This window comes from Staurois parvus, unplaced genomic scaffold (genome assembly GCF_062004578.1).
Source record: "Staurois parvus isolate SC_StPar_1 unplaced genomic scaffold, SC_StPar_1.0 ptg000668l, whole genome shotgun sequence".
Taxonomy (NCBI): domain Eukaryota; kingdom Metazoa; phylum Chordata; class Amphibia; order Anura; family Ranidae; genus Staurois; species Staurois parvus.
This window is the reverse complement of record NW_028318464.1, coordinates 5253951-5262478: the sequence shown is the minus strand read 5'-3', so window position 1 is coordinate 5262478 and position 8528 is coordinate 5253951.

The following is an 8528-nucleotide window of genomic DNA, read 5'->3' as shown; positions in this document are numbered from 1 at the left end:
GGTAATCACCCAACACCTGCTGAAAATGATTCTTAAAGAGAACTTCCCCTTAGTTGGATTTGGAAGGAAATAAAACAAAAATGACAAAGGCAAATCTCAGACAATTATCTTTAGGGAAGAAACTGATCTCCTACCTCTTGCTGGAGGTGGGTCACATTATTATTATTATACAGTATTTATATAGCGCCAAAAGGTTTGCTCAGCACTGTACATTATAGTGGGGGACAGTACATGAGACAATACAGTAACAAAACAATACACAAGGGGTTCGAGGGCCCTGCTCTTTTGAGCTTACAATCTAGGAGGGAGGGGATAGTGGCACAGGAGGAGGTGGCTGTGGGGGATGGAGTGGTAGGAGGAGTGGAGGAGATCGGTTGTTAGGTGAAAGTGGGGTAGGCTTCCCTGAAGAGATGGGTTTTCAGGGTGCGCCTAAAGGTGAGGAGGGTAGGTGACAGTCTGATGGATTGGGGTAGTGAGTTCCAGAGGATGGGGGAAGTCCTGGAGAAGTCCTGCAGTCGGGCATGGGAGGTGGAGACCAGAGAGATAGAAAGTAGGAGGTTTTGTGAGGAGCGAAGATTACAAGTTGGGTGGTATTTGGGTATCAGGTCAGTGAGGTAGTTTGGGGCAGCATTATGAATGGCTTTGTATGTCGTGTTAGTAGTTTGAATTTTATGCGTTGGGCAATCGGGAGCCAGTGGAGGGAATGACAGAGGGGGGTGGCAGATGTGGAGCGGTTGGTAAGGTGGATGAGTCTGGCCACTGAGTTTAGGATAGACTGAAGCGGGGATAGTCTGTGATGAGGTAGGCCGGTGAGGAGGGAGTTGCAGCAGTCCAGGCGTGAGATAATGAGGGAGTAAACTAGTTGTTTAGTAGTGTCTGGGGTTAGGAACGTACGTATTTTGGAGATGTTCCTGCATGAGCTTGCTAGCGATTAGACATGGGGTTGGAAGGACAGGTTTGAATATAGAGTGACACCTAGGACTTTGGCTTGCGGGGTGGGACTGATGGTGGCGTTTTTGGTCGTGATGGAGAGGGTGGGGGAGTGGGCGTGGGCTGGGGGGAAAATTAGGAGCTCGGTTTTGGAAAGGTTCAGTTTAAGGAAGTGGAGCGACATCCAGTCTGATATGTTGATAGTCTGATAGTCAGCAGGTGGGTGATACGGGAGGAGACTGAAGGGGTGAGTTGAGGTAATTTGTAAACATGACCACTGTGGCTGCTTTTGTCACATGCGGTGAACAAAAGTATATGCTGAGCTACTAAGAAGCTTTGCTTGTACATCATCCTCCACAGCAGAGACCTTGTGAGCAATGATGTGGCCTAAGTCACATGACCTGCCACCTGTTTCTTCACCAAAGGGACATTTGGCTTATGATTTTTTTTATCTTCTTGTTGCATTATTTTGATTAATTGCTAAAGCAAAACAACAGATTTGCTTTGGAGCCACATTTTTACTTGTAATTGGGGGTCTCAACCATGCATTTTTACTGCTCCTCTTAAATTGCAAAGGCAGAAGACAGGGGTGTAAGAATGGTGCGGCCACGATGCTTTGCATCACAGTGCGGAAAAATGATCTCCACTGTTGTGTTCCTTTCAATGTGCAATGCACGCAAGTTGAGGCATACTAGTGCATAGTTTAAGGGGTTAAAACAGGCAGTGAGGAGGCAATATTACCCCTCCTCAGCTCCTGTCAAATGCCCTATGAAACACAAACCAGTGTGGAGTACTCTTCAAAGAGCACCATATGTGTAAACTTGGCCCAAAGATGAACTATAGGAATTAGACAAAATCTACCCTTGCAGTGGACCCCCCAAATGCAGGGGTTACATTTATGTTTAGTCTAGGGATGCCAGGAATACACGTAATACTACTCTTATTCCAGCCTCCAGTGGGTTCCCTCCATCTATGCAATTGGTCCAGCACTTTTGCCTCTCTAAGGCACTTTGAATCCTTGCCTATTCCAAGTAAAATGAAGGATTACTAGTGTAGCACTCTCCTAGCATAGGTGGTTGGACAAATGTAGCTTTTGGGTTCCTTTGTAATCAAAGGAGCAGTGATTGTTTAGTTTGGCCTGTTCAGTGTCTCACAAGCTGGAAGTTTGATTGCTTCCACCTGTCTCTGGAAGAAGCTTCCAGGGCACAGGGCAGGAGATTCAAATTTCTCAGTCTGAATATATAATTCAGGTTCTAACCAATCCCTGGAGGGGAAGTATCCAGAAGGGGGCCAGAGTGTGGATAAATTAACTGAGATATTGGAGAACAGAGTTCCTTCTCTCCAGGATTCCTGAGGTGCACAGGTTGCTGCTGCCGCCATCAGCCTGCCCGCCCACCCATAGACTGGACAACTGCTCAAGGAAGCTGCAGAGGTGCTAGGATCAAAGGCTTAAATTGACTTTGCTCAGAGATTACTGCAGAACCACACCACAAGGGATCCAGTCCCATCTCATTCCCTGTATTGTGTCCAGAGGAACCTGGAAGGAGGCAGCTGTCCTTTGAACCTGTGAGTAGTGGCTATGTTTTTTGGCATGGGGGCCATGGTCTTCAGCTGTGGGGCCTTGCATTGTTCACTCTTAGCAATCAGAGGACAGTCTCTTAACAGCAGTATCAGTAGGAGCTATCTGTTGCTGAGCATTTCTTTACCATCCAATGCCAAGACTCCCATGCCTAAACCCTTTCCCGTTACAAGTTCTGTCAGCAATAAACTACAAAGCAAAACAACCCCTGGACTGTTATTTGGAGAATGGGTGGACTGATGCTTGGGTGGCACTGGTGCTTTTGGGGGGAGAACCAGATGAATCCAGCCGCTCACTTGGGTGTAGCACAACACACTAGCCCTCCACAGCCTGGAGCTTTAGGCAGAAGAGAATAGCACTTGTCAGACCGAGGGATAGGGTAAGCAGTAATGCATATCCCTGCACACCTAGACTACAGAACAACCTTCTTGACTCTTTACAGTCTGGCTTTCACTCACTCCACTCCACTGAAACTGCCCTATTAAAACTCACTAACAATTTACTAACTGCTAAAACCAATGGCCACTACTCCGTACTCTTACTACTTGACCTCTCTGCGGCTTTTGATACTGTTGACCGTTCCCTCCTCCTCAAAAAACGCCACTCTCTGGGTCTCCGAGACTCTGTTCTCTCTTACCTATCACAGCACTCCTTCAGTGTTACTTATAATTCTGTCTCCTCCTCTCCACTTCCTCTTTCTGTAGGGGTCCCTCAAGGTTCTGTCCTTGGACCCCTTCTCTTCTCCATCTACACCTCCTCCCTTGGTCACTTCATAAACTCCCACGGCTTTAAGTACCATCTCTATGCTGATGACACACAAATCTATCTTTCTACCCCTCACCTCACCCCTTCAGTCTCCTCTTGCATTACTAACCTACTAAGTGACATATCAGCATGGATGTCACTCCACTTCCTCAAACTAAATCTTTTCAAAATGGAGCTCATACTATTCCCTCCAGCCCGTGCCCCCTCCCCTGACTTCTCCATCAAGATCAATAATACAACCATCAGTTCCTCCCCTCATGCCAGGGTACTAGGTGTAATCTAGACTCCCCTCTGTCCTTTCAGCCCCAAATCCAATCACTGTCCAAATCTTGTAGACTTCACCTCTGCAACATCTCCAAGATACGCCTGTTCTTATTCTCTGAAACCACTTAGCAACTTATTCACTCCCTTGTTATCTCTCGCCTTGACTATTATAACTCCCTCCTCATTGGCCTACCTAATCGCAGGCTATCCCTTCAGTCTATCATGAATGCTGCTGCCAGACTCATCCACCTTACTAACCATTCCTTATATGCCATCCCTCTCTGCCAATCCCCCCACTGGCTTCCCATTGCCCAGCGAATAAAATTCAAAACATTAACAATAACATATAAAGCCATTTATAATTCTTCCCCAAATGACATCATCAATCTTGTCTTCAAATAACACCCAAACCGGCCTCTCCGCTCCTCTTACAACCTCCTGCTCTCTAGCTCCCTTGTCTCTTCCTCCCATGCTCGTCTCCAGGACTTCTCCAGAGCCTCCAACATCTTCTGGAACTCTCTACCCCAATCTATCTATCGCCTACTGTTCCCACTTTTAGGCGATCTCTGAAAACCTATCTCTTCAGGGAAGTCTATCCTGCCTTCAGCTAATAATGGAATCTTCTATTCCTCCTATCAGTTCATCCCCCACAGTTGTTAGCTTTTGCACCACCAGCCCCTCCCTCTTAGATTGTAAGCTCCACGGAGCAGGGCCCTCCTAACCCTCTTGCATTGAACTGTATCATGGCTGTATTGTCTCCCTTTATATTATAAAGCACTAAGCAAACTGTTGGCGCTATATAAATCCTGAATAATAAAGAAGCATTTAACCACTGCAGGGCGGGGGGTATCCACTGCAAGGGTATATTTTGTCTAATTCCCAGAATTCAACTTTAATGTCCTTTATGTAGCTTCACATGCTCCCTTTTCATTCTCTCCCCAACTGCCAGGAACAGAGAAAACATATGGTACTTCTATGTACAGAGGAGCATGTGACTCACTCTTCTTCCTCTGAGAATATTAGGGCTTGGTGATTAAACCAGCATTGTCACATAGGGATGGGGAGATAATCCTTTCCCCTTTGTATGCTCCAAGTAGAGCAACTTAGAATCAAGGATGAGCTCAGGAGTGTTCAGATCCTAGGCTCCTAGGCAGAACCTGGCTGAGCTATCCCACCAGGAAGCTGTCACTGCACACCACAAAACATAAGCAATCAAGGCATTTCGTGTACAGCAGCTGCACGCAGGGATTGCCTCGGCTGCTTACGATTGGCGCTGTGACAGCTTCCTGGCAGGATAGCTCAGGCAGGTTCGGCCTAGGATCCCTACTCAGTAGCAAGTAAAAGGTTCACTGTATACGTTCTGACAGTGAATGGAGTAGTGGAAGAGTGAAGGAAAGTGTAGTATGCATTACGAGAAAGAGGGCATTAAAGGCTAGCTCTCCCTTCATGCTACACCCATCTTTAGAGTCTAACAGAGTGCCAAGCTGACCACGCACCTCAACACACACCCAACTTCTCCCCCCAAAAAAGCTGATTTGAAATCAGCATTGCTGTGCAGGACTCCACCCACAAAGTCACATCATTTATCCACACAGATCTGTTAATGAATAAGCTACAAGTGATCCTATTCAAAAATAAAGTAGGTGACCAGCAACTGTTAATGTCATTATATGAAATAGTTTTTCATTTAACTTTATTTATCCTATCAACCGTTAATGCATACTTTCATATGAACCCACTTGGTACACGAGGATAATTTAGCAATTGTTAGTGTAATTATATGACATTGGTTTTAATTTCATTTTATTGATGTTGGTAGATTGTTTATTTCTATATCAGTGGCAAGAGACAACACAGTGAACAAAAGATATATACACAGACACATGGATTGATTACTTAATGTGTGACCTAAAAACAAAAAATAAATTATTTGATGCACCACATACAGTATATAGAAATTATATAGGAAATTCCGCTTCACTTTATTTTTGGATTGGATCAGTTGATGTGGGAACACATATCAGTGTCACAGCTGCAAAAGGGAGAGGCAATATTTTATATTTGCATTGTTTGCACAGTGGATGAGCGCAGAGGATCCGATCACTGTACTCGTAGTCTATTGACACTTCTTCCTTCTCTCTAACTGAAAGTCCACACCTCGGTACAGACATAAAGCAGGAGTAGTCTGCAGGAGCCTGCCATCACATCTATGAACCACTGATTGCACTTGCAATGCTTTATTTGCTAAATTGCCAAAAAAATAAAGGTATGGGTAGCACCTTCCCAGGGTACAGTAGACTGCTAGGTAGATTTAGTTGGCTCCACTGTAATCAGAGGGCTGCTCAGTGTTTCACAGGCTGCTGCTTGGTTGCTTCCCCGTCTTTTAGAGGATTCTAGAACCATAGTGGAAGAACATGACATGCAGCCATCGCTTGGGGAGGTGTTCCCAGTAGGTGATGAGAGAGCACATAAATAGTCTGAGGCCTGAGCAGCAGGGGCAGTGTTACTGGATCCAGTCCTGCAGATGGAAACCCCTGCGCATGTGGCTCTATCCCTGGTGCAGGACATTAGAAGAACCTTCTAGCCCATTGTTATGTAAGTTATTGGATTAAGTATACCACACCTTTACTGCATCTTTACCACTTCTATACTGCATGCTGGTTTACTTAAACTGTTGTAAGAACACTAATGCTTCTTAATGGACCCCAACAATAGTCAGGAGAACATAAAGGACTGCCCTTCTGTAAAGTCATCCTGCAAGTCTCCTTTGTTCCGTTCTCCTATTTCCTTCATTTTTAGCGACAGTGCACACCCAGTCGATCTAGGCCTAGCATAGTCATCTTTGGCAGTATAGTTCTTATAGCCTTATTACAGCTCACTGTAGGTGACCTTGCTTCTGTTTATGCTGTCCTGGATGCCAAGTGTCAACTTTTGCCTAGTCTTTATTAATAATCATCCTGTATGCTAAATTGTGTTATTACCATTGATAACCTAGTTCTATGCTTACTTTGTTACTAACCGGATCAGGTGACAATATATTAGGTTTGCTTTTACTAACTGGTTCAGTGCCAGTTTTCTATGATATAGTACCTACTACTGGGTACTAAGTAGATTCAATACTTTGTTCTTTGCAGCAATCACCTTAAAATATAAGCCCCTCTGACACACTAGGTTGAGTGTTCAGAGGACCCATCCTAACCAGTTGCTCCTGCGGGGGTAGTGCCACCTATGTCACACATCTATCCAGTGCTGTGCCCATCTGCAAGTCTGCTGTCCTCTCCACCTGTTCTCACAAGCGTGACTGAGAGCAGTGGGATCCATTGGCTCCTCTCACTATCAGTCGAATACAGGGAGGAGGGAACAGGGGGAGGACATGCTGAGTAACTGCAGCGTCGTGAGACGGAAGCAAACACACAGGGGCGCAGAGTGCAGTAACCAGTGTATCTATGAATTTGCAAACAAGAAGGGGAGCTCACTTGATCGGGAACTTACAGTCAATGCAGCAGAAAGTCAGTGGTAGTAGGCCAAACTGAAGACAGCGCTTGCCATGGGGGTTGTGATATGGCCTGGCTGGGCCAACACAAACGAGAGCTTGCTTAGTTGCAGACGTAGGCCCTGACCTGTCCCTACCGCTAGTGCTGTCACTGACAGAGGGTATGCTCTCCCTACACTAACCACTTCACAAATGCATGACCAAATCTGGGGGCTGGGATTTAAAAAGACGCTACAGTTTCCAGTCGGTGATTGCTTCAGGACCCACTGATATTTTCAGCCATTTTCAGAAATTAGCGTTTTGAGAATATTTTTCCTGGACCCATAAGAAGTAGTTTCCTATGGTGGTGCACAGAGAAGAGGTGGAGCAGACAGCACCAGCGGGGGACCCCAGAAGAAGAGTCTGTGCCATATCCTTGCACAGAGAAGAGAAATATAAACTTTTATTTAAAAAAAAAAAAATTGATTTAACATTCTCTTTAAGTGTTCACATAGCTGAATAGGTTAACAGACAAGTTATGAACCTTTGGCTATTTGCAATTATTGTAGCTTTCAAAGTTTTTGGCAAGTGTAAGTAAGTGGCAAGTGTGTCCTATTACTGATAGGTGACACACGTTGCGGGCCAGGTCAGACCATTAATCAAGATTGCAGACAACTGTTAGTGTGTGCATGAAACAGTGTGGGTGATTTATTTTATTTATTATAGGTACTTATGTAGCACCAATTTACACAGCGCTTTACATAGATATTGCACATTCACATCAGTCCCTAACCCTCAAGGGGAGCACAATCTAAGGTCCCTAACTTACATTCATACAAACACATACTAGGGCCAATTTAGATAGGATCCAATTAACCTACCAGCATGTCTTTGGAGTGGGGGAGGAAACCAGAGTACCCAGAGAAAACCCACGCAGGCACAAGGAGAACATGCAAACTCCAGGCAGGTGGTGCTGTGGCTGGGATTTGAACCAATGACCTAGTACTGCCAAGGGTGATGACGTTTCTTATGAACAAAGGCGTAAAACCCATGGCTATCGACAGAAGACTTCAAGCACAGTATGCTGATGAGACATTTAGCCACACTAAGACATTTGAATGGTGTAAACATTTCAAAGATAGCCATACATCCATCACTGACACTCCTGGACATGGTGGTTCCCAGCCCACAGCAATCATTCCTGTCAAAATTCAGCACGTGGAATGCCTGATCCTGGATAATCCACACATAATCTGTAGTGAAATTGCACAAGAGACAATACTTTCTTTGGGAACAGTGAACACGATGACAAAGTGAAGCAAAGTGTCCTAGGATAAGTCAGGCGTCCTGACAAATCTTTCTATGCCAAAGCTTTCCAGGCATTAATTAAATGCTAGGATAAGTGTATAAATATAGCAGGGGAGTATGTCAAATAGTAAATGCTGTTTCCACTCCATGAAATTTGTTCTTTTATTATATAAACTCAAAAGGCCCAGTGTGACTTGAACGCCCCTCATA